General features: G+C 35.8%; 3 long non-coding RNA genes across 4 annotated transcripts; all 3 read left to right on the top strand.

Moving 5' to 3' along the window:
* Nucleotides 1–723: 723 nt before the first annotated feature.
* LOC112568506 lies at nt 724–2,849 on the top strand. Its single transcript, XR_003100113.1, has 3 exons — nt 724–739; nt 1,642–1,775; nt 2,576–2,849. It is a non-coding gene; the product is annotated as an uncharacterized LOC112568506 (long non-coding RNA).
* A 9,982-nt stretch (nt 2,850–12,831) lies between these two features.
* LOC112568505 lies at nt 12,832–14,361 on the top strand. 2 transcript variants are annotated; one of them, XR_003100111.1, is made up of 3 exons: nt 12,832–12,881; nt 13,028–13,136; nt 14,085–14,361. It is a non-coding gene; the product is annotated as an uncharacterized LOC112568505 (long non-coding RNA). The 2 variants fall into 2 exon arrangements; XR_003100112.1 differs by having other exon boundaries at nt 12,868–12,889.
* Nucleotides 14,362–20,757: 6,396 nt separating this feature from the next.
* On the top strand, nt 20,758–21,765 carry LOC112569273. Its single transcript, XR_003100358.1, has 2 exons — nt 20,758–20,889; nt 21,672–21,765. It is a non-coding gene; the product is annotated as an uncharacterized LOC112569273 (long non-coding RNA).
* Nucleotides 21,766–26,527: the final 4,762 nt, after the last annotated feature.

Below are 26,527 nucleotides of genomic sequence, written 5' to 3'. Positions count from 1 at the left end.
GGTATTTATTTATTTTAAAAAGTTAGAAAACCTTTCAGCTTGTTTTTTTGAAATGGAGAGCAGTTAATCACATCTTCCGCGTTACAAATGTGTTTGTCAGCGTGATAGTTCAAATTGCAGCATAAGGTTGAGCTTTTAATACCACACTAGTCTCTGCCGTCTGAGCCATGTTTATGAAATAAAAAGGTCAACGAAGGTTTCTCGAGTTCCTTTGACTTTCTTTTCTATGGAATTTTTCTTATAAAAACAGAATATTGCCAGGACATACAATATGCTTTGTCTTAAAACCAGTCGTGCTTAATAACTGAGGACAAAGGTTCTCTCAGCAATGACTGGCATAAGAAGTCAATTCAAAGTCTCAAACCTTGAAGATTATTTTTAGGTCATTAAATTTCACGTTGACATTGATGACGACATGATGATGATATACAAACACACAAAAACACACACACCCTACAACTAATACTAATATGATGTCCTCACAATCTATTTCTACATTCTAAATAACCTTTCGTCAGCATATTGAATTTTAAACCTTTTTTATTACAGTATCTACATTACATTGACTACAAAGAACATCAACCCAGTCGTGTAGCCGGCGTGACTCACAGCCAGCCAATCGTATTCAAGCACTAGTGACGTGTGCACGCTTTCTGGCTGGGCAACGTGGCAGGCGCCCTCTATAAAAGCCATTTACCTGCTACAGCTGGGTACCTGTCTTCTGCTGCTATCTACACAGGTAAGTATACATCACTGTTACCTGAAATCATTAGATGAACAGCAGTCTGTTTCAGGTGATGTCATGACAACATTTTTAGTTAAAATACTCGTTGTACCTTCTGTCCGCGGAATGGTATCTAGTTCTACGAGTTACCGCCAGGTGTTATAAAGTGATCGGCCAGTTTTGCTTGGCTTACTCAGTTACTGAAACTCTGTCTTGAGAACACATTTTATTTAATGTTTGATCATTTGACTGATGGCTGTGAATTTCAGTTTTCTGAAACTGGTCGTTTACTTGGATAGACTCATCAGCCGACAGGGGTCCCACCTAAGCTCATCTTCAAAATTTAAAATATAGACTTTAGTACAGTCAGGATTATTTCCTTGTGAAGAAGCTAGAGTCCTCCAAGGATCATCACTATATGTGTTGATTGGTGTCTAAGGTATCATAAAAAACGGTGCTATACAGAGTAACCTTTCTTCACTATTAACTAAACTTCTTCTTGCTAGTCGACTATGGGCCGTAGTTGTGAGGCTAGGTTAAGCCAGTACTATAAGTAAGTAATTACAATGGGTAAGTCATGTTTTTGCCGTGGAACTCAAAGACAAGGCTCTTGTTTCCTTCTAACCTAAAAATCGAAGAATGTTTCTTCGGACATTTTCACCTCTGTGATTAAGGTAATAACCTTCTGTCTGACAACTCCTAAAAATAGTCCCACTCTTTTTTTCTCTTTGTCCTCGGGAATATAAGCAGCAGCACGAGTTCTTCTTCTGGACAGACACACAGAATAGGCGAAGGTAGTCAGGTTGCTTTTGTATTAATGTTTGTTAATGTTTTTATCACAAAGTCATTTTTCATTCAGGGAAAATTACGATTGCAATTTGCTTTTCTTGTATTTTTTACTTTTGTTGCATTATAAGAACTTCCAACTTCTTGGATTGACAGTTGCAGTTCTTCTCGAAATCAGCAGATCGTCATTTTGATCATGAAGCTGATAATAACCATAATGATCATCGTGGCTCTGGTGTCGCTGCAAGCAGCATTAGTTGATGGGGTGGGTAGCAAACTCTTTTTCGTAAAACATTTTGTTGTAGTGGTGCTAAACTTTAGTCCATGTCAATATTCATTTGGGACACCGTGATAAAGAACAACTAATTTTGTTGCACATCTATTATATCTCTAAGCATTTTGTAATTTATTAATATTTAACTCTTTCCTCGCATGGTGTCATTTTGAAAACCAATAGAGATTTAATTTTTTTTAATTTATTGTAATATACTCTTTGCATCTCGTATTTAACTCCATGTCAGATCTTAAGCCCTAAAATATTTAATATTAACATGTATAATTCCTTCAACTCTTACCTCACTAAAATAATATCATGAATGATAACTAAATATAATAATGAGAAACTGATGTATGTGAGAGAATTTTTTAATTGTTTGCTTGTGTTTCTCTGTATTATTCCACGTATCCCAGGACTAACACCTGAAGTTAAAGACACGTAGCTGTTATCCTGTTATTCAATACCGCCTATTTAATCATAATTAAAGTTTTAGTGATAAGAAGAATTAGCTGTCTAGAGGTAGCAGGGATTTTTTTGATTCTCAGAGATTTCTATGACCAAAGAGAGATTACTTGACCTTAAACAAGTCACATCCATCATACTTTTTGTTCAAATTTAACATTTTAAACAAATGTACAAAGTGCATATTTATTATAGTAGGCGAGATGGGCATAACCTGATTGATCACCAATATTATTTCTGTATACTGTATCACTAACTCAGTTCTTTCTTTGCCCAGAGTTAGCAGCTAGTGGTGTGAGAGAAAGAACTCCTTTTGTCTGTTGCAGTGCAAAACACTTGGTGATGATTGTAGTTATGAAAGATGTTGCCCGGGGCTCAAATGTACTTGGGTTATCGGCACAGGGATAAGAAAGTGCTGGTCAAAACCCTAGCACAGAAACCGACAAACATCCTTTGACTTCAGCAGACAGTAACTCTCTACTTGTGTCTCCTGTCGTAGCCATGTAACAAGACATCAACATTCCCAGAGTATTTTGTCTGTTTTGATTCTTTTAATGATCATGTCAGACATTATCTACTCTGCTTTATGAATAAAGGATACTAAAAAGTTTACCTGTGTCAACTGATTTGAACTGTCTACAGAACGAGTTTCCATTGCTTAAAACTTACTTTTTAGTTTGAAAAAACTTCAGAACTTTACTGTTGATGAACTTTTACTTTACACAAATCTCTAAACGCTCCTAAACCTGTGTAATTGCACTCTTACACACACGGCAACGATTGTCACAAAGATAAACATCGGCATTATCAACATTATCGTCGTCATCGTCATCTTCAATAAACCAATTGATTCCATTACATTAATGTATATTAATCTGTTTCATTTTATTTATTCAAATTTTCTCGCTCGCCTGTCTGTGTGTGTGCGATATCATCCGCGTGTGAGTTTGCGAGAAAAAAAGATCGATACTGACATTAGTCTTAAAAAGATAAAAAATTTATTGCTTTACTTTCTTATTAGAGGCTACCAATTAGTTTAATATTTTTTGCAAACAATGCTATTAGCCGATTGTAAACAAATAGTGTGCACAATCAGCTTGAAGAATGTACGAATATATTTATTTCACTATCATTAATCTGCTGGACATTTTATCTCCAATGGAATGATTAGTCTTATCTTTAGAACATTTTTCTATCCAGTAATTAAAGGAAACAATAGATGACATTAACTTGTAGTTACTGCCATTTCGTTTAATGGACAATAATTAGACGATACATAAGCTGTGTCGAGCAATTTTCGGGTGACTGACAGAAATGCCGACTATCTGTTGTTATGGCGAACAGAAGGTTGGCCACGCAATTAATTGTTTTCTATAATTGCATCGCAGATAATAAGCTTCTGTCTGAAAACTCATAAAAATAACTAGAATCCAATACCAACACTCTCTATCTCTCTTTGTCTTCGGGAATGTCACTACCAGCACGAGTTTCTCTATCGGCCAGACACATATAAGAGGCGAAGTTTTCATCTGCTTAAAACCTACATTTTAGTGTAGTGGATTCATCTACCTTCTACTGACGACTCCAAGCAGACCTCATGGTTGTGGGCTCAGAGAAAGTCTTGCTACACACGGCTAATGGAGACTGTGATGCACGATCACCGACTTTTTGTGTTGTTGTTCATCGACAACAAACAAAACTCTTCTCCTTTGCAAAGCTAGATTTTGGTATACGCAGATTACGAATATATTAGCATTGAAAAACTTTCAAAGCTTTACTGTCTGTGAACTCTCACACTCCACAAATCTCTAAACCCTCCCAAACCTTTTCCATTGTGCGATCCCACACACAGAGAGGAACAGTAAACCTGAAGATAATACTACTATAAACTACTTTCTTTTTTCATACACACATTAAAAAATAGTCAGTAGAAAGCATGCAGGTAAAGAGTTTTACCGAAAGCTTAAATCAACTTACACTTTCCTATGAACACGCATTCAGAGAAAGTGTAAGGAACCTTCTACACAGGTACTCATTGACAGAAGACACCTTTTACACAGGTACCACACACTTGTATTACTAAAGTGCTTTGTATAGGTACCAGCCGGTATTTCTCTCCAGTCATCACCTGCGGTTCGGAAGTTTACAAATATAGTCGACACCCGATCATCTAGGACAAGGATTTGTTCGACTCCAGTCTGGAGTAATGACCTTGTCAACCCCTATGGCAGAAACGCTTAGGAAATTTCAAGGAATCAAGATTAATAAAGAAAAATGAAGATGTGTGTTTATAATTGTGAACTTCTCTGGACATCATCCAAACCGTATGTGAAAATTTTGGAACTCTTGAAGCAACATTGTAGAAGATGTACAAGACATACTCATGTTAGTTTGAAAGGTCTGGACTGCTTTCCATGTCCCTGCACTGAAGTAATGCTTTAATTACTATAATTAATAGAGTATAATATGACTTGTCAAATGAGTTTAATCTTGTTTTCGAAATTCTATTACAAGATTGTAAAATAATAGGTGTCGCTATCTGCTTTAAAACGTTTTGAATATATTGATTTTATTTAATTATACAGTAATAAAATCTGGTAGACATTTTATGCGAAATTAAATGAGAAGTTTGATCTACCATAAATTTTTCTATCCAGTATGGAAAGGAAACCATAGATTACATAAACTCTTAGTTGCTGAAAATTTGGTTTAATGGACAATAGTCAGACGATACATGAGCTGTGTCGAGCAATTTTCAGGTGACTGACAGCAATGCCGACTATCTGTGGTTATGGTGAACACAATACTGACCACGCAGAATTTCGATTTTCTTTAATTGCATCGATGGTAATTACCTTCTGTCTGAGAACTCATAAAAATAGTCCAGTCTTTTTTAATCTTTGTTCTCGGGAAGATAAGCAGCAGCACGAGTTCGTCTTCTGACGAGACATACAGAAAAGGCGAAGGTATTCAGGTTGCGTTTGTATTAATCTTTGTTGATATTTTTATCACAAAGTCATTTTTCACTCAGTGGAAATTACGATTGCAATTGCCTTTACTGTATTTTTACTTTTGTTGCATTATATGAAGTTTTAACTTATTTAATTAACAGTTGCAGTTCCTCTCGAAATCAGCAGGTCGTCATTTTGATTATGAAGCTGATAATAACCATAATGATCATCGTGGCTTTGGTGTCGCTGCAAGCAGCAGTAGTTGATGGGGTGAGTAGCAAACTCTTCTTCGTAAAACATTTTGTTGTAGTGGTGCTAAAATTCAATCAATGTCAATCATCATGTGGGGCAACGTGATAAAGAACAACTAATTTTGTTGTACATCTATTATATTAAAAGCATTTTGTAGTTTATTCATTTTTGACACTGTCCTTGCATGATGTGATTTTGAAAACCAATAGATATTTAACTTTTGTATTCTTTATTGTAGTATACTTTGTGAATCTCGTATTTAACTTCATGTCAGACCTCTAGCCCTAAAATATTTAATATTAATATGTATAATTTCTTCAACTCTTACCTCACTTAAATAATATCATGAATGAAAATTAAACATAATAATGAGAAACTGATGAGTAGGAGTGACATTTTAAATTGTTTGCTTGTGTTTCTCTTTAATATTCCACGTATCCCAGGACTCACCTGAAGTTGAAGACATGTAGCTGTTATTGTGTTATTCAATATTTAATCATAATTAAAGTTTCAGTTATAAGATGAATTAACTGTCTAAAGGTAGCGGATTTTTATTTTATGCTCAGAGATTTCTATGACCAAAGGGACATTACTTGACTGTAAACAAGTCACATCCATCATTCTTTTTGTTCGAAGGTAACATGTGAAATAAATATACAAAGTACAAAGTTAGTACAGTGGTCGGAATGTGCATAACCTGATTGATCACCAATATTATTTCTGTATACTGTATCACTAACTCAGTTCTGTCTTTGCTAAGAGTTAGCAGCTAGTTGTGTGTGTGATAGAACTCCTTCTGTCTGTTGCAGTGCACCATGGAAGGTTTTTCATGTAATCTTGGCAATTGTTGCCCAGGGCTCTGTTGTGCTAAGGTTATTGGCAAGTGGCCCGAGCTTTGTTGGTCGAAAAGCAAGCACGGAAACCGACGAACTTGACTTTTGACTTCAGCAGACAGTAACTCTCTACTTGTGTCTCCTGTCGTAGCCATGTATCAAGGCATCAACATTCCCAGAGTATTTTGTCTCGTTTGATGCTGTTAATGATCATGTCAGACATTGTCTACTCTGCTTGATAAATAAAGGATACTACAAAAGTTTACCTGTGTCAACTAATTTGAACTGTCTCAATAAAGAGTTTTCCATTGCTTAAAACTTACTTTTTTACATTAATGTATATTAATCTGTTTCATTTAATTTATTCAAATTTTCTCGCTCGCCTGTCTGTGTGTGTGTGCGATATCATTTGCGTGTGAGTTTGAGAGAAAAAAAGATAGATACTGACATTAATCTTGAAAGGATAAAAACATCTATTGTTTTACTTTCTTATTAGAGGCTACGAATTAGTTTAATATTTTTTGCAAACAATGCTATTAGCCGATTGTAAACAAATAGTGGGTACAATGAGCTTGAAGATTGTACGAATATATTTATTTCACTATCATTAATCTGCTGGACATTTTATTTAGAATGGAATGATTAGTCTCATCTTTAGAACATTTTTCTATCCAGTAATTAAAGGAAACAACAGATGACATTAACTTTGTGTTGCTGCCCTTTCGTTTAATGGACAATAATCAGACGATACATGAGCTGTGTCGAGCAATTTTCGGGTGACTGACAGCAATGCCGACCATCTGTGGTTATGGCGAACACAATACTGACCACGCAATTAATTGTTTTCCATAATTGCATCGCAGATAATAAGCTTCTGGCTAAAAAACTCATCAAAGTAAATAGAATCCAATACAAACACTCTCTATCTGTCTTTGTCTTGGGGAATTTCACCACCAGCACGAGTTTCTCTATCGGCCAGACACATATAAGAGGCGAAGGTATTCGGGTAGTTTTTGTATTAACTTTTGTTAACTTTTTAATAAAAAATCATTTTGTATTGAGTTGAACTTACGAATTACAATTGCCTTTCTTGTATTTTTTTTGGATTAAGAATTGCAGTGCATTTTGACATCAGCAAATCGTCTTTTTGATCATGAAGTTGATAATAACCATAATGATCATCGTGGCTTTGGTGTGGCTGCAAGCAGCATTAGTTGATGGGGTAAGTAACAAGTTTTTTTTCTCGTAATACATTTTGTTGTAGTGTTGCTAAACTTCAATCAATGTTTAATGACAATGTGTGCATCGGTGATCAAGAACAACTAATTTTTTTAACCTGTATTATATCAATAAACATTTTGTATTATATTCATTTTTGACACGTCTGTTGACACAATTAACACATCTTTCTCTCATGGGGTTACAAGTTTGTCTCTTGCAGTGCAGCCCAGAAGGTTGGAGTTGTAGTCATCGGACATGTTGCCCGGGGCTCACTTGTGATAGACGTGGCCAACCGTTTACCGACTACTGCAAACCGGAAACATAGCACGGAAACCCACGAACTTTGACTACATCACAAAGTACTTCGCTACTTTTCTCTCCTGTCGTACCCATGTATTCCGATATGAACATTCCCAGAGTATTTTGTGCGGTTTGATGCTAATAATGATTGTGTCAGACATTGTCTACTCTGCTTGATGAGTAAAGGATAGAGAAATGATTTACTTGTGTCAATTTATTTTCACTGTCACAAGACCGAGTTTTCCTGTATTTAAAACCTAGATTTTAGTGTAGTGGATTCATCTACCTTCTGCTGACCACTCCATGTGGACCTCATGGTCTCAAGAAAAGTCTAGATATACACGGCTAATGGCAGCCTGTTATATACGATCGCCGAATTTTTTGTGTTTATCGACAACAAACAAAACTCTGATCCTTTGCAAAGCTAGGTTTTGGTATATACAGATTACGACAATATTACCTTTGAAAAACTTTCAAAGCTTTACTGTCGGTGAACTGTCACACTCCACAAAATCTCTAACCATTTCAACCCTGTCCCAATGTGCGATCCCACACACATACACAGGAACAGTAAACATTAAGATAGTACTTCTATAAACTACTTTCTTTTTTTTCATACACACTTTCAAGAATAGCATTCTCTCCAGTCAGCACCTGCGGTTAGGAAGTTTGAAAGTGTAGTTGACACCCGATCCTCTAGGACAAGGATTTGTTCGACTCCAGTCTGGAGTAATGACCTCGTTAACCCCAGTGGCAGAAAAGCTTAGAAAATTTCAAGGAATCAAGATTAATAAAGAAAAATGTAGATGTGTGTGTATAATTGTGAATTTCTCTGTACATCATCCAAACCGTATGTGAACATTTAGGAACTCTTGAAGCAACATTGTAGAAGATGTACAAGACATACTCATGTTAGTTTGTAAGGTCTGGACTGCTTTCCATGTCCCTGCACTGAAGTAATGCTGTAATTACTATAATTATTATAGTATAATATGACTTGTCGAATGAGTATAATCTTGTTTTCGAAATTCTATTACAAGATTGTAAAATAATAGGTGTCACAATCTGCTTTAAAACCTTTTGAATATATTGATTTTATTTAATTATACAGTAATAAAATCTGGTAGACATTTTATGCGAAATTGAATGAGAAGTTTGATCTACCATAAATTTTTCTATCCAGTATGGAAAGGAAACCATAGATTACATAAACTCTTAGTTGCTGAAAATTTGGTTTAATGGACAATAGTCAGACGATACATGAGCTATGTCGAGCAATTTTCAGGTGACTGACAGCAATGCCGACCATCTGTTGTTATGACAAACACAATACTGACCACGCGGAATTTCTATTTTCTTTAATTGCATCGAAGGTAATAACCTTCTGTCTGAGAACTCATAAAAATAGTTCGAGTTTTTTTAAATCTCTGTTCTCGGGAAGATAAGCAGCACAAGTTCATCTTCTGTCGAGACATACAGAAAAGGCGAAGGTATTCAGGTTGCGTTTGTATTAACCTTTGTGAATATTTTTATCACAAAGTCATTTTTCATTCAGTGGAAATTACGATTGCAATTGCCTTTACTGTATTTTTACTTTTGTTGCATTATATGAAGTTTTAACTTATTTAATTAACAGTTGCAGTTCCTCTCGAAATCAGCAGGTCGTCATTTTGATTATGAAGCTGATAATAACCATAATGATCATCGTGGCTTTGGTGTGGCTGCAAATAGCTTTAGTTGATGGGGTAAGTAGCAAACTCTTTCTAGTAAAACATTTTGTTGTTGTGGTGCTAAAATTCAATCAATGTCAATCATCATGTGGGGTACCATGATAAAGAACAACTAATTTTGTTGTACATCTATTATATTTAAAGCATTTTGTAGTTTATTCATTTTTGACACTGTCCTTGCATGATGTGATTTTGAAAACCAATAGAGATTTAATATTTGTATTATTTACTGTAATATACTCTTTGAATCTTGTATTTAACGTCATGTCAGACCTCTAGCCCTAAAATATTTAATATTAACATGTATAATTCCTTCAACTCTTACCTCACTAAAATAATATCACGAATGATAACTAAATATAATAATGAGAAACTGATGTGTATGAGTGAATTTTTAAATTGTTTGTTTGTGTTTCTCTGTATTCATCCACGTATCCCAGGACTAACACCTGAAGTTGACGAGTCGTAGCTGTTATCATGTTATTCAATACCGGCTATTTAATCATAATTAAAGTTTCAGTGATAAGACTAAATAACTGTCTGAAGGTAGCGGTGATTTATTTTATTCTCAGAGATTTCTATGACCAAAGGGACATTACTTGATTGTAAACAAGTCACATCTATCATTCTTTTTGTTCGAAGGTAACATGTGAAACAAATGTACAAAGTACAAAGTTATTATAGTAGGCGGGATGGGCATAACCTGATTGATCACCAATATTATTTCTGTATACTGTATCACTAACTCAGTTCTTTCTTTGCCCAGAGTTAGCAGCTAGTGGTGTGAGAGAGAGAACTCGTTCTGTCTGTTGCAGTGCAAAACACTCGGTGAGAATTGTGATCCTGAAAGATGTTGCCCGGGGCTCAAATGTACTACGGTTTTCGGCACAAGGCTAACGATTTGCTGGTCAAAACCCTAGCACAGAAACCGACGAAATTGACCTTTGACTTCAGCAGACAGTAACTCGCTACTTGTGTCTCCTGTCGTAGCCATGTATCAAGGCATCAACATTCCCAGTGTATTTTATCTGTTTTGATTCTTTTAATGATCATGTCAGACATTATCTACTCTGCTTGATGAATAAAGCATACTAAAAACATTACCTGTGTCAACTGATTTGAACTGTCTCAAGAACGAGTTTTCCATTGCCAAAGTTACTTATTAGTTTTAAAAAACTTCAGAACTTTACTGTTGATGAACTTTTACTTTACACAAATCTCTAAACGCTCCTAAACCTGTGTAATTGCACTTTTACACACACAGGACAACGATTGTCACAAAGATAAACATCGGCATTATCAACATTATCGTCGTCATCGTCATCTTCAATAAACCAATTATCACACATAATGAAACATTATCATTTTTAGATATTGGGTAGGCGGGAAAGTTTTGTATCCGCAGGTTTAAACAACTGATCACAGTTTTCAGATGGGATTAGCCACCACAATATTTAAACCACCCGTGAAGCAATGTTTCATTTCTTTTTGATTCCATTACATTAATGTATATTAATCTGTTTCATTTTATTTATTCAAATTTTTTGCTCGCCTGTCTGTGTGTGTGCGATATCATCCGCGTGTGTGTTTGAGAGAAAAAAAGATAATGACATTAATCTTGAAAGGATAAAAAAATCTATTGCTTTACTTTCTTATTAGAGGCTAGTTTAATATTTTTTGCAAACAATGCTATTAGCCGATTGTAAACAAATAGTGGGCACAATCAGCTTGAAGAATGTACGAATATATTTATTTCACTATCATTAATCTGCTGGACTTTTTATCTCCAATGGAATGATTAGTCTCATCTTTAGAACATTTTTCTATTCAGTAATTAAAGGAAACAATAGATGACATAAACTTTTAGTTGCTGCCACTTCGCTTAATGACAATGATTAGACGATACATGAGCTATGTCAGACAATTTTCGGGTGACTGACAGAAATTCCGACCATCTGTGGTAATGGTGAACAGAAGGTTGGCCACGCAGTGTTTTGTTTTCTGTAATTGCATCGCAGATAATAAGCTTCTGTCTGAAAACTCATAAAAATAACTAGAATCCAATACCAACACTCTTTATCTCTCTTTGTCTTCGGAAATGTCACTACCAGCACCAGTATCTCTATCGGCAAGACACAAATAAGAGGCGAAGTTTTCATCTGCTTAAAACCTACATTTTAGTGTAGTGGATTCGTCTACCTTCTACTTACGACTCCAAGCAGACCTCATGGTTGTGGGCTCAGGAACAGTCTTGCTATACACGGCTAATGGAGACTGTGATGCACACTTTAAAAAATAGTCAGTTGAAAGCGTGCAGGTAAAGAGTTTTACCAAAAGCTTAAATCAACTTACACTTTCCTATGAACACGCTGCCAGAGAAAGTGTAAGGAACCTTCTACACAGGTACTCATTGACAGAAGACACCTTTTACACAGGTACCATGAACTTGTATTACTGGAGTGCTTTGTATCGGTACCAGCCGGTATTTCTCTCCAGTCAGTACCTGAGGTTCGGAAGTTTGAAAGTGTAGTCGACACCCGATCATCTAGGACAAGGATACGTTCGAATCCAGTCTGGAGTTATGACCTCGTCAACCCCTATGGCAGAAGAAACGCTTAGGAAATTTCAAGGAATCAAGATTAATAAAGAAAAATGAAGATGTGTGTTTATAATTGTGAACTTCTCTGTACATCATCCAAACCGTATGTGAAAATTTTGGGACTCTTGAAGCAACATTGTAGAAGATGTACAAGACATACTCCTGTTAGTCTGTAAGGTCTGGACTGCTTTCCATGTCCCTGCATTGAAGTAATGATATAATTACTATAATTAATATAGTATAATATGACTTGTCGAATGAGTATAATCTTGTTTTCGAAATTCTATTACAAGATTGTAAAATAATAGGTGTCGCAATCTGCTTTAAAACGTTTTGAATATATTGATTTTCTTTAATTATACAGTAATAAAATCTGGTAGACATTTTATGCGAAATTGAATGAGAAAATTGATCTACCATAAATTTTTCTATCCAGTATGGAAAGGAAACCATAGATTACATAAACTCTTAGTTGCTGACAATTTGGTTTAATGGACAATAGTCAGACGATACATGAGCTGTGTCGAGCAATTTTCAGGTGACTGACAGCAATGCCGACTATCTGTGGTTATGGTGAACACAATACTGACCACGCAGAATTTCTATTTTCTTTAATTGAATCGCAGGTAATAACCTTCTGTCTGAGGACTCATAAAAATAGTCCGAGTATTTTTCAATCTTGGTCCTCGGGAATATAAACAGCAGCACGAGTTCATCTTCTGACGAGACATACAGAAAAGGCGAAGGTATTCAGGTTGCGTTTGTATTAACTTTTGTTGATATTTTTATCACAAAGTCATTTTTCATTAAGTGGAAATTACGATTGCAATTGCCTTTACTGTATTTTTACTTTTGTTGCATTATATGAAGTTTTTACTTATTTAATTAACAGTTGCAGTTCCTCTCGAAATCAGCAGGTCGTCATCTTGATTATGAAGCTGATAATAACCATAATGATCATCGTGGCTTTGGTGTCGCTGCAAGTAGCTTTAGTTGATGGGGTAAGTAGCAAACTTTTATTCGTAAAACATTTTGTTGTAGTGGTGCTAAACTCCAATCAATGTCAATCATCATGTGGGGCACCGTGATAAAGAACAGCTAATTTTGTTGTAAATCTATTGTATCTATAAGCATTTTGTAGTTTATTAATTTTTGACACAGTCCTTGCATGATGTGATCTGGAAACCAATAGAGATTTAACATTTGTATTATTTACTGTAATATACTCTTTGAATCTTGTATTTAACTCCATGTCAGACCTCAAGCCCTAAAATATTTAATATTAACATGTATAATTCCTTCAATTCTTCATCACTAAAATAATATCACGAATGATAACTAAATATTATGGGTCGGTGTGCATGTGTGTGGCTGTGTTTGTGTGTGGTTTTTTCCCCCATATACATATATTTTGGAAACAGGGCACAGCTCCCATCTAAATTGTCCGTTGGGATTAATAAATTCGGTTGTTATTGTTATTGTTAAATATAATAATGAGAAACTGATGTATGTGACAGAATTTTTAAATTGTTTGCTTGTGTTTCTCTGTATTATTCCACGTATCCCAGGAGTAACACCTGAAGTTGAAGACTCGTAGCTGTTATCCTGTTACTCAATACCACCTTTTTAATCATAATTAAAGTTTCAGTGATAAGAAGAATTAACTGTCTAAAGGTAGCAGGGATTTATTTTATGCTCAGAGATTTCTATGACCAAAGGGACATTACTTGACTGTAAACAAGTCACATCCATCATTCTTTTTGTTCGAAGGTAACATGTGAAACAAATGTACAAAGTGCAAAGTTTTTATAGTGGGCGGAATGGGCATAACCTGATTGATTACCAATATTATTTCTGTATACTGTATCACTAACTCAGTTCTGTCTTTGCTCAGAGTTAGCAGCTACTAGTGTGTTTTTGAGAGAGAAAACTCCTTTTGTCTGTTGCAGTGCCAAAAACTCGGTGAGAATTGTGGTCCTAAAAGATGTTGTCGGGGGCTCAGATGTGCTAGGGTTGTTGGCACAAAGCTAATAAAGTGCAGGTCAAAAAACTAGCACAGAAACCGACGAACTTGACCTTTGACTTCAGCAGACAGTAACTCGCTACTTGTGTCTCCTGTCGTAGCCATGTATCAAGACATCAACATTCCCAGAGTATTTTATCTGTTTTGTTTCTTTTAATGATCATGTCAGACATTGTCTACTCTGCTTGATGAATAAAGCATACTAAAACACTTTACCTGTGTCAACTGATTTGAACTGTCTCAAGAACGAGTTTTCCATTGCCAAAACTTACTTTTTAGTTTTAAAAAACTTCAGAACTTTACTGTTGATGAACTTCTACTTTACACAAATCTCTAAACGCTCCTAAACCTGTGTAATTGCGCTTTTACACACACGGCAACGATTGTCACAAAGATAAACATCGTCATTATCGACATCATTGTCATCGTCATCATCATTTTAAATAAACCAATTATCAATCATAATGAACATCACCATTTTTAGCTATTGGGTAGGCGCGGAAAGTTTTGTATCCGCAGGTTTCAACTGTCGTTAAACAACAGATCACAGTTATCAGATGGGATTAGCCATCACAATATATAAACTACCCGTGAAGCAATGTTTCATTTCTTTTTGATTCCATTACATTAATGTATATTAATCTGTTTCATTTTATTTATTCAAATTTTTTCGCGCGCCTGTCTGTGTACGTGCGATCTCATTCGCGTGTGTGATTGAGAGAAAAAAAAAAAAGTAATGACATTAATCGTCAAAGGATAAAAAAATCTATTGCTTTACTTTCTTATTAGAGGCTACGAATTAGTTTAATATTTTTTTTAAAACAATGCTATTAGCCGATTGTAAACAAATAGTGGGCACAATCAGCTTGAAGAATGTACGAATATATTTATTTCACTATCATTAATATACTGGACATTTTATCTCCAATATAATTATTAGTCTCATCTTTAGAACATTTTTCTATTCAGTAATTAAAGGAAACAATAGATGACATAAACTTTTAGTTGCTGCCATTTCGTTTAATGGACAGTAGTCAGACGATACATAAGCTGTGTCGAGCAATTTTCGGGTGACTGACAGAAATGTCGACCATCTGTGGTTATGGCGAACAGAAGGTTGGCCACGCAATTAATTGTTTTCTATAATTGCATCGCAGATAATAAGCTTCTGTCTTAAAACACATAAAAATAAATAGAATCCAATACCAAAACTCTTTATCTCTCTTTGTCTTGGGGAATGTCACCACCAGCACGAGTTTCTCTATCGGCCAGACACATATAAGAGGCGAAGGTATTCGGGTAGTTTTTCGTATTAAACTTTGTTAACTTTTCTATCACAAAGTCATTTTGCATTGAGTTGAACTTACGACCTACAATTGGCTTTATTGTATTTTCTTGGGATTAAGTATTGAAGTTTATTTTGAAATCAGCAAATCGCCATTTTGATCATGAAGCTGATAATAACCATAATGATCATCGTGGCTTTGGTGTGGCTGCAAGCAGCATTGGTTGATGGGGTAAGTAGCAAACTTTTTTTCGTAATACATTTTGTTGTAGTGGTGCTAAACTTCAATTAATGTGAATGATCATGTGTGCATCGGTGATCAAGAACAAATACATTTTTTGCACATCTATTAAGAGTTAGCAGCTGCTTGTGTGTGAGAAAGACTTTGTTGTGTCTCTTGCAGTGCAGCCCAGAAAGTTGGAGTTGCAGTCAGCGGAAATGCTGCCCGGGGCTCAATTGTTATAGACGTGCCCAACCGTTTACCGAATCCTGCAAACCAGGAACAGAGAAACTCTCAATCTTCGACCTCAACACAAATTAATTCGCTACTTTTGTCTCCTGTCGTACCAATGTATCACGACATGAACATATCCAGAGTATTTTGTCAGGTTTGATGCTAATAATGATCATGTCAGACATTGTCTACTCTGCTTGATGAGTAAAGTATGAGAAATGATTTACCTGTGTCAACTTATTTTGACTGTCGCAAGACCGAGTTTTCCTCTACTTAAATCCTTCATTTTAGTGTGGTGATTCATCTACCTTCAGCTGACGACTCCAAGCAGACCTCATGGTTGTGGGCTCAGAGAAAGTCTCGCTCCACACGGCTAATGGCAGCCTGGGATGTACGATCACCGACATTTTGTGTTGTTTTTTCATCGACAACAAACAAAACTCTGCTTCTTAGCATAGCTAGATTTTGGTATATGCAGATTACGAGAATATTACCTTTGAAAAACTTTCAAAGCTTTACTGTTGGTAAACTTTCACAATCCACAAAATCTCTATACCCTCTCAACCCTGTCCCATTGTGCGATCCCACACACACATACAGAAGAACAGTAAATCTGAGGATAATACTGCTATAAACTACTTTCTTTTTTTCATACACACATTCAAGAATAGCAAGTAGAAAGCTTACAGGTAAAGAGTCTTACGGAAAGCTTAAATCACATTACACACTAGGAAACTTTTTTCCAATGAACACGCACTCAGAGAAAGGGTGAGGAACCTTCTACACAGGTACTCATTGACAGAAGACACCTTTACACAGGTACAACCATGTCCATGTCACTGCATTGAAATAATGCTATAATTACTATAATTATTAAAGTATAATATGACTTGTCGAATGAGTTTAATCTTGTTTTCGAAATTCTTTTACTTGATTGTAAAATAATAGATGTCACAATCTGTTTTAAAACGTTTTGAATATATTGATTTTATTTAATTATACACTCATAAAATCTGGTCGACATTTCATCCGAAATTGAATAAGAAGCTTAATTTAACACGAATCTTATTATCCAGCATTGAAAGGAAACCTTAGATTACATAAACTCTTAGTTGCTGAAAATTTGGTTTAATGGACAATAGTCAGACGACACATGAGCTGTGTCGAGCAATTTTCAGGTGACTGACAGCAATGACGACCATCTGTTGTTATGGCGAACACAATACTGACCACGCAGAATTTCTATTTTCTTTAATTGCATCGCAGGTAATAACCTTCTGTCTGAGAACTCATAAATATAGTTCAGTCTTTTTCAATCTTGGTCCTCGGGAATATAAACAGCAGCACGAGTTCATCTTCTTACGGGACATACAGAAAAGGTGAAGGTATTCAGTTTGCTTTTGTATTAACCTTTGTTAATGTTTTTATCACAAATTTTTTTTTCATTCACTGAAATTACGGTTGCAATTGACTTTCCTGTTTTTTTGCTTTCGTTGCATTATATGAAGTTTTAACTTATTGGATTAGTACTTGCAGTTCCTCTCGAAATCAGCAGATCGTCTTTTTGATCATGAAGCTGATAATAACCATAATGATCATCGTGGCTTTGGTGTGGCTGCAAGCAGCATTGGTTGATGGGGTGAGTAGCGAATTCTTATCAAAACCATTTGTTGTAATAGTGCTACAATGTCCATAAGTGTTAAAGAACTACTAATAATGTTACACATATATTATTAATATTGTTACTAAAATTATTTAATCATCATCATAGTCGTCATCATCATCATCGATCGCAAAACATTTTCTACCTTTTGAGGAAAGAAAGATAATGAAACCATCTGAAGTCTAAGTCATTATCACAGCATTTTACATCACCATTACAAAGTATTGTAACACCACCCAACAACCTCAATTTAGAGGCACGTATATATAACTGATGTTTCACTTATTAAAAAGAATTACTATCTAAAGGTAGCGAGGTTTATTTTAAGCTCAGAGATTTCAGTGACCAAAGCGGCATTACTTGACCTTAGACAGGTCACATGCATCAGTCGTCTTCTTGTCCAAAGTTGATTTTTCAAATAAATGTACAAAGTATAGTAGCGTGAATGAATCTGAAGTGCATGTTCATTAACTCAGTTCTGTCCTCGCCAAGAGTTAGCAGCAAGTTGTATCTGTGTGTGACTTTGCTTCGTCTGTTGCAGTGCGTTGGAGAAAATGAAGAATGTTTACTTATCTTATGTTGCCCGAATCTCAAATGTGATTCTCCGGAGCCACCCGCGGTCAAGAGATGCAAACCGTTGGATTGGAAACCATGAACTTTCTTTGACTTATTCAGACAGTATTTCGCTATTTTTTTCTCATTTCGTAGCCATCAAGACATGAACATTCCAAGAGTATTTTGTCTGGCTTAATGCTAATAATGATCATGTCAGACATCGTCTACTCTGCTTGATGAGTAAAGGATAGAGAAATGCTTTACCTGTGTCAACTGATTTTAACTGTCGCAAGACCGAGTTTTCTATTGCTTATGACTTCAAACCCTGGCACTTGGTAAATGTTTTCCCTACACAAATATTTCAAACATTCACAAACATTTTTGATTGAGTGTTCACACACACAACAACGATAATCCTAAAGATAATACAACTATAAAAGACTACCTCTTTATCATACACACATTAAATAATAGCACGTAGAAAGCTTACAGGTAATAAGAGTTACCAAAACCTTAAATAATATTAAACACTAAAATTTTTTTCCTACAAACGCGCAGCCAGAGAATGGGGGGAGGGGACCTTCTACACAGGTACTCATTGACAAAAGACATCTTTTACACAGGTACCACGAACTAGTATTACTCGAATTTCGGCAGTTGATTTTTTCCAGTTAAATGCTAAGAAGAGGCAGTAGGCTACAAAGCTTCCGGTTTAGTCTCATTCTTTCTTTAGGCTCGCCGAGACTTCCAGCGGATCACTTTGCAAGAGTATATGCGTTCGTCTTTGCAGACAGACAACATGCCATCCACCCAGGTACTCACTAATAGGAGTCAGCTTCAATTTCATGAATTTCAATTTCATTTCTTCACTCAGCAATCGTTGTCCCCACGAATAACATCAAGCTTTAAGGTTTGTGTGAGACAGGATGGTCGCAATAGTCAGACCAGAAATGTGTCAGGGGAGGCTATCATTTACTCGGGACATAAAGACCTTCACCATGACCAAACACGAGGAGTAGCAGTACTGATGACACCAGAGGCTGCAAGAGCTCTAATAGCATGGGAACCAGTTTACCCACGACTCACGTCAGAAAGGTTCCAAAGGAAGAAAGATCATCGTCATCCTGTGCTATTCACCTACCAACACAGATAAAGTAGAGGAAAAACAAGACTTTTACATTTGCCTTCAAGCACTAGTTGATCATATTCCAAAACGAGACCTAACGATCATTATGGGCGAAATTAATGCTAAAGTTGGAAATGACAATGCTTGTTGAATGACATTGTAGTCGGAGGCACAGTTCTTCCACACAAAACCATCCACAAGACCACCTGGACTTCTCCAGATGGACATACTGAAAACCAAATCGACCACATCACCATTAATCGCCAGTTCAAAAGGAGTCTGCTGGATGTGAGAGTAAAGCGAGGTGCAGATGCAGCCACAGACCACCACCTGCTAGTGGCAACCATGAAGATAAAGCTGAGGTCTGTCCATGACAAATCTGACAGACCGCACTATAAATTCAAAGTGAACTTTCTTAGAGACCTTAGAAAGCAAAAAGAGTTCAACTGCGAAGTTAAAAACAGGTTTGTGACACCAGAATAACTCCTGGAAGAAACAGTGGCCAACCACTGGACAGGATTACAAGAGACGTGGAATACTTCTTGCACACACGTTCTGGGGATAAAAGGAAAACAGCACAAGGATTAACTGAGTCTAAGGACCTGGCGAAAGATAGAGAAAAGGAAAGAGCTGAAGCAGAAGACCAACCAATGTCAGGACATGCAGGAAATGATGATATCACCCATCTACGTGCATCAGTCATGGTTCAGACCCGAATACCATCTACAGTCAGTTGGTCTTTTACCTGAGGGTACTGCACGGTGTACCTGTGACTAAGAAACAATATTGTTTGTCCTGCTATTTTGATGACGATGTACAAGACATGTTATTTTGAAAGGTCTGATTTGCTTTCCATGTCCCTGCATTGAAGTAATGCACCTGTTATAATATGACTTGTCCAATGAGTTTAATCTTGTTTTCAAAATTCTATTACAGGATTGTAAAATAATAGGTGTCGCAACCTGCTTTAAAACTTTTTGACTATAATAATTTTATTTAATTAAACAATAATAAAATCTGGTCGACATTTAATCTTAAATGGAATGAGAAGTTCGATCTAACAAACACTTTTCTATTCAGTATTGAAAGGAAACCATAGATTACATGAACTCTTAGTTGCTGCCATTTGGTTTAATGGAAAATAATCAGACGATACATGAGCTGTGTCGAGCAATTTTCAGGTGACTGACAGCAAAGCCGACCATCTGTGGTCATGGCGAACAGAATACTGACCACGCAGAATTTCTATTTTCTTTAATTGCATCGCAGGTAATAACCTTCTGTCTGATAACTCATAAAAATATTCCCACTATTCCTCTCTCTGTTTCTTTGGCAATATAAACAGCAGCACGAGTTCCCCCTCTGGACAGACACATAGAGCAGGCGAAAATATTCCGGTAGGTTTGTATTAACTTTTGTTATATTTTTATTACAATATCATTTTCTTTTAGTGGTACTTACCATTGCATTTTCCTTGTTTGTAATTTTTGTTTTTACTTTCCTTGCATTCGAAAAAGTCTTAACTTCTTGGATTAACAGTCGCAGTTCTTCTCGAAATCATCAAATCGTCTTTTTGATCATGAAGCTGATAATAACCATAATGACCATCGTGGCTTTGGTGTGGCTGCAAGCAGGAATAGTTGATGGGGTAAGTAGCGAATTGTTATTCTTAAAACATTTTGTTGTAATAGTGATACCATGATATCAATGTCTATAAGTGTTAAAGAACTAATAATAATGTTACACATTTATTATTATTATTATTATTATTATTATTATTATTATTATTATTATTATTATTATTATTATTATTATATTATTATTATTATTATTATTATTATTATTATTATTATTATTATTATTATTATTATTATTATATTATTATTATTATAATGAAAGGATAACAAGTCAGCAGCGAGAGATGATTATTAAAAAGGAAGCAGGAGAATAGCATAAACAATTTATGTGTATAAATTTGTATTTAGTTTTAACTTTTAACTTTTAAAGTGTGTGAATCGATTACAAAACCATTTTCTTCTTTTTTAGTAAAGACACAATGAAACCATCCAAAGTCTCAACTATCATTTTACAGTATATCACATCATTATTAAACAGTATAGTAACACCACAGTCGGACATCCCGTATGTGATATGTTGTCATTTTTTCTCAGTGCTGGCTACTTAATCATTATTAAAGTTTCAGTGATAAAAAAATAACTGTCTAATGGTAGCGGGGATTTATTTTATGCTCAGAGATTTCAGTCACGAAAGCGACATTACAGGTCACATCCATCAGTCGTCTTCTTGTTCAAAGTTGTCATTTCAAATAAATGTACAAAGTTAGTATAGTAGTGTGTGTGTGTGTGTGTGTGTGTGTGGTGTGTGTGTGTGTGTGTGTGTGTGTGTGTGACTTTGTTTTATCTGTTGCAGTGCGTTGGAGAAGGACAGGGTTGTGGACTTGTGTTTTGTTGCCCGAAGTTAAAATGTGTTTCTCCTCCAGGTGCAACCCCGGTCAAGACTTGCAGACTGTTGGATTGGAAACCGTGAACATCCTTTCACTTCTTCAGGAAGTGATTGGCTACTTTTGTCTCCTGTCGTAGCCATGTATCAAAACATGAACATTCCAAGAGTATTTTGCCCGACTTAATGCTTATAATGATCATGTCAGACATTGTCTACTCTGCTTGATGAGTAAAGGATAGAGAAATGCTTTACCTGTGTCAACTGATTTTGAATGTCGCGAGAGAGAGCGAGGTTTCCATTGTGTAATTCTTACTGTTTAATGTAGTGATTCATCTACCTTCAGCTGACGACTCCAAGCAGACCTCATGGTTGTTGTCTCAGGGAAGTCTCGCTACACACGGCTAAGGTCACCCTGGGAATCACGATCACCGACATTTTGTTTAGTTTTTACATCCACAACAAACAAAACTGCTCCTCAGCACTAGTAGACTTTGTTTTATGCAGATTACAGACTAGTAGTTTGAAAAACTTTCAAATCTTGACACTGGAAGAACTTTTACCCGACACAAAAATTTCTAAACTTTCACAAACATGTGTAATCGCGTGTTCACACACATCATCGTCGTCATCATCAGAAGCAGCTACACCACGTGTCGCCTTTAATCGTAAGTGTAGACTACATTCTGACAAGAATCTCCTACCACAGGCTCCCTGTCAGGTGCAGGACCTGGAACGGTTGTCCAAGGTTCCACCTCCAAAGCCGACTTTGATATTTTAGTTTCCATTTCATCTTGTAACAATGTCTTATGTCGCCTTTCCTTTGCCGACAGACAGATGACTGCACTGATAGAAACAATCAGCTTTACAATAAATCTCTTTCTGTCTCTTACACACACACTCGGAGAGAAGGAGAGAAGGAGAGAAGGAGAGAAGGAGAGAAAGACAAACATTTAGACAGTGCTACAAAATCGTGTAAAGTGACAAAAGATAAAAGTAATCACGAGTCAGTCATTGCCTGTATTCCAAACAAGTTCTCGCCCCCGTGACAAGTGAAAACACGAAGATATCAAGAAACCTGAAGATGGTTGCGGCTTTGACAACTTGCTTTGAAAGTTCGTTATCAGTTTTAAACATACATGAAGTGAAGAAAGTCTTTACAAGTTGAAAAATGTCACAATAAGCAAATAAAGCAACCTTCTGTTAAAGTTAAACATCGAAAATTTATCGATGACCAAAACAACGCTGACACGTGGTGTTATTAGATGAGTCTACCTTCATTGCTGGAGAACCAATGTTTAGCAATTAATCGGACTTTAAAGGTTTTGATGACGATGTACAAGACATGTAATTCTGTAAGGTCTGGTTTCCATGTTCCTGCATCGAAATAATGAACATGCTATAATATGTCTTGTCGAATAATATTTTACTTAATTTAACAGTGATGAACTGTGGTAGACATTTTATCTTGAATTGAGAGATAAGTTCCATTTAAGCACATTTTTAACCAGTAATTAAAAGGAAACTATAGATGACATGAACTTTCAGTTGCTGCCATTTCTTTTAATAGAAAATAATTAGACGATACATGAGCTAGGTGGAGCAATTTTCAGGTGACTGTCAGAAATGAAGACCATCTGTGGTTATGGCGAACTACAGGCCACGCAGATGTTTGTTTTCTATAATTGCATCGCAGATAATAAGCATCTTTCTAAAAACTCGAAAAAAATAATCCAACACTCTCTCTCTCACTCTTTGTCTTCGGGAATATATCCAGCAGAAGAAGCTTTGTTCTGACCAGACACACATAAGGCATGAAGGTACTGGGTAATGTTTTTAGAATAATCTTTGCTAATTTTTTTAATCACAAAGATATTTTTCATTCAGTCAAACTCAATAATTGCAATTGGCTTTCGAGTACTGTCGTTGCCTTCGATAAAAAGTTTAAATTTAAATCATGTTTTTACTTTTAAATTGGTTTTTCTACTTACAAATACTTTTTTCTTACTTACTGGAGGCAAGTTGCTATTTCTGCATAAAAGAAATTGTAAGTCTTCTAACCACCTGATAATGTGTTAAAATAAGAAAGCACTTGTCCACATTTTATTTTCGTTGTTTATACAGATGTATATCTTAGAGCATGAAAGGTACAATGTTTGTTTTTATCAGTAAAAACTCTCATTAAACAAGGCGTGAATAAGATAGAATTGAAGATGTGGTAGCATCATTATACTCAAACTTTGAAAAATGGAAAGTCTCATTATTATTTCTCTTTTTTGTCTTTTTGTCCGATTATCGACTGCATTTCGTCTCAAAATCAGCAGACCGCTGTTTCCTTTATGAAGATCATAATAACCATAATGATCATCTTGGCTTTTGTGTATCTACAAGCAGCACTTGTTGCAGGGGTAAGTAGCAAACTCTTATTCTGAAAATATTTTGTGGAAAACTAACCAACAATAAAAACTGTGTAACGGGATAACAGGTCTGTAGTGAGAAATGATGAATACAAAGGTTGCAGGAGAGTAACAAACGGTTTTTGTGCTAGAAAGTCTATTTAATTGCAAATATTCTCTTCCCTCACTTTTTAAACAAAACTGAGATATGATAATAACTGATGATAAATATGTACTTTGTACACAGCCTCTCCACTTACAGTAATCTCTGTCATGACCAGGTGGTGTTGGTTGTCTCAGCTACAATATCACAACACGGACTTTCAGGTTGAAATATCTGACAATGAGCATTAATGCCATGTATCTCAGCGATTTTCTGTAGGCATAGACATTTTATACACCATTTCAAATACTAGCTTAAAACTTAGATTGTTTAGTTTGTTTGCTTGCGTGTGTGTGTGTGTGCGCGCGCGCTACTTCGTTTTGTCTGTTGCAGTGCATTGTTGAAGGATTGGAATGTAGCTCTGGATCGTGTTGCCCGGGGTACAAATGTGTTGTTGATAAAGGAGGGTTATTCATGTTTTGCGAAAGCTAATAATCATGGACGTGTGTAGGTGGATTGCTGTGTGCAAAGACCAGTGCTCAGTCTTTTGCAAAGTTCTCACCTGTTAGTCTCTGCGAGCTTAAAGAAAAAAATAAAACCTAAACCGAAAGCTTTGTAGTAGCATGTCTCGTTTTTGAAAATTTACCGATAAAAAAACTTGCTGTTTGCCAAACAGTCAAGTCATACAAGGTTTCGTGATGAAACTGCACGGAAACCAACGGATATCGTTTTATTTCAGCGAAAGTATTCACCTAATCTGTTTTGTCTTATGTCATTACCATGTACCAAGACATGGACATTGCAAGATTTTTATCTGGTTTTGAAGCTAATAATGATCGTAGTCAGCATTGTCTATTCTAATGAGTAAGGATGAGGAATGCTTTATTGTGTCATTTTTGAGTGTTTGTTCAAGTTTTCAATTGTTAAACTCACTTTTTCCTTTCCTAGATTCTGTCGTGTAAATAGGAAAATTTCTGGTTTTAAACACTAAACAACCTTCACGTGTCCTGTAGTCGTGCGTCATCTACCTGTCGTACCTGGATTCACCTCTGCTATACAAAATCAGCCATAGAAAAAGCGAAAAAAACAATCCAAATTAAATGAAAGTAATAAAAACAAGTAAAAACAGAGTTTCCAGAACCACGTGCCCTGTGTTTGTATACAACAGAGAATGGAAGTAGATAAGGTAAGGGTCAGTTAAAGTAAAGGAAGGGTTGAGACAGATTAAGTGGGATAAATTAACACGACATAATTCATAACCGCCAACTGTTCCTTCAAAAAAAAATCAGTTCTACTGAATTTTAACACAGTTTGGTACACATCTTAACTAATACCTGCTTCTGCCTAGTTAAAGTTAAATTTCTACCTCAGAAGCTGAATCCTCCTTCAGTCTCACATCTGACTGTGAAATTCAGTTTTATGTCATCACATTAGATTAAGTGAATAATAACTGCTACGCAAATTTTTACCAAACGTGTCGCTACTGACATCGTTAATTTTTTAGTCCTATCATGCAAAATTGATTTGAAAATGAGGTGAAACTATCGTGACGGTCATATAAGTAGATGGCTTACAGAACAATGCTAGAGAATACTCTACGCAACAACCTGTATGTAGGTGTGGTATTGTGGCTGTGTTCTGTGTTTACATCATGTTGTTTTGCTTAGTTTAACCTACCCGTCATTCATGTTACTTTTGTTTCGGTATGCCCCGTAATACTTCACTTCAAAGAAATTCAAGATATTAAAATGTCTTTATTTAACCCAAGACACTACTCCTAACTTTAGACAGTTATTTTTTTCTATATCACTAAAACTTTAATTTAGCCGTATTGAGTAAACAATGAAACAAGATAAGGTACGGGTGGTTCGACTTCTCTGTTGTGAGTAAATTGGGAAACGTGGAATAATATGGAGAAACGTTAGCAAACAAAAAAAATTCATTACACAGAACAATTAACAATTAAGTGTTATACAAGTTGTTGAATGTCGCCACAGCCATAGTCAATAGATGATAGACCAATCATTCATCATAGTAAAAACTGGTATTTAAATAATAAAATTGAATATTGTTTATTTCCTTTTTCAGTTATTTCCGACACCTTTCCTGTTGGTTTTGTGTGGTGAACGTACCTTTCAAGATTAAAATACTAATAGCATGTCGTCAATATACTCAAAACATATATTATCGTTAGCAGGTCTCTCGGAAACGTTTTCAGAAAAATCAATAAGAACAATATTTTATGAAGTAATCTTTAAGGGACCTGGTGTCAACATTGGATAGACAAACTCTCCTCTCTTCTCTCTCTCTCACAACACACACCCACA

This window comes from Pomacea canaliculata, linkage group LG7, assembly GCF_003073045.1.
Source record: "Pomacea canaliculata isolate SZHN2017 linkage group LG7, ASM307304v1, whole genome shotgun sequence".
Taxonomy (NCBI): domain Eukaryota; kingdom Metazoa; phylum Mollusca; class Gastropoda; order Architaenioglossa; family Ampullariidae; genus Pomacea; species Pomacea canaliculata.
The sequence above is the reverse complement of the archived record's forward strand: the minus strand, read 5'-3'. Positions and strand labels throughout refer to the sequence as shown.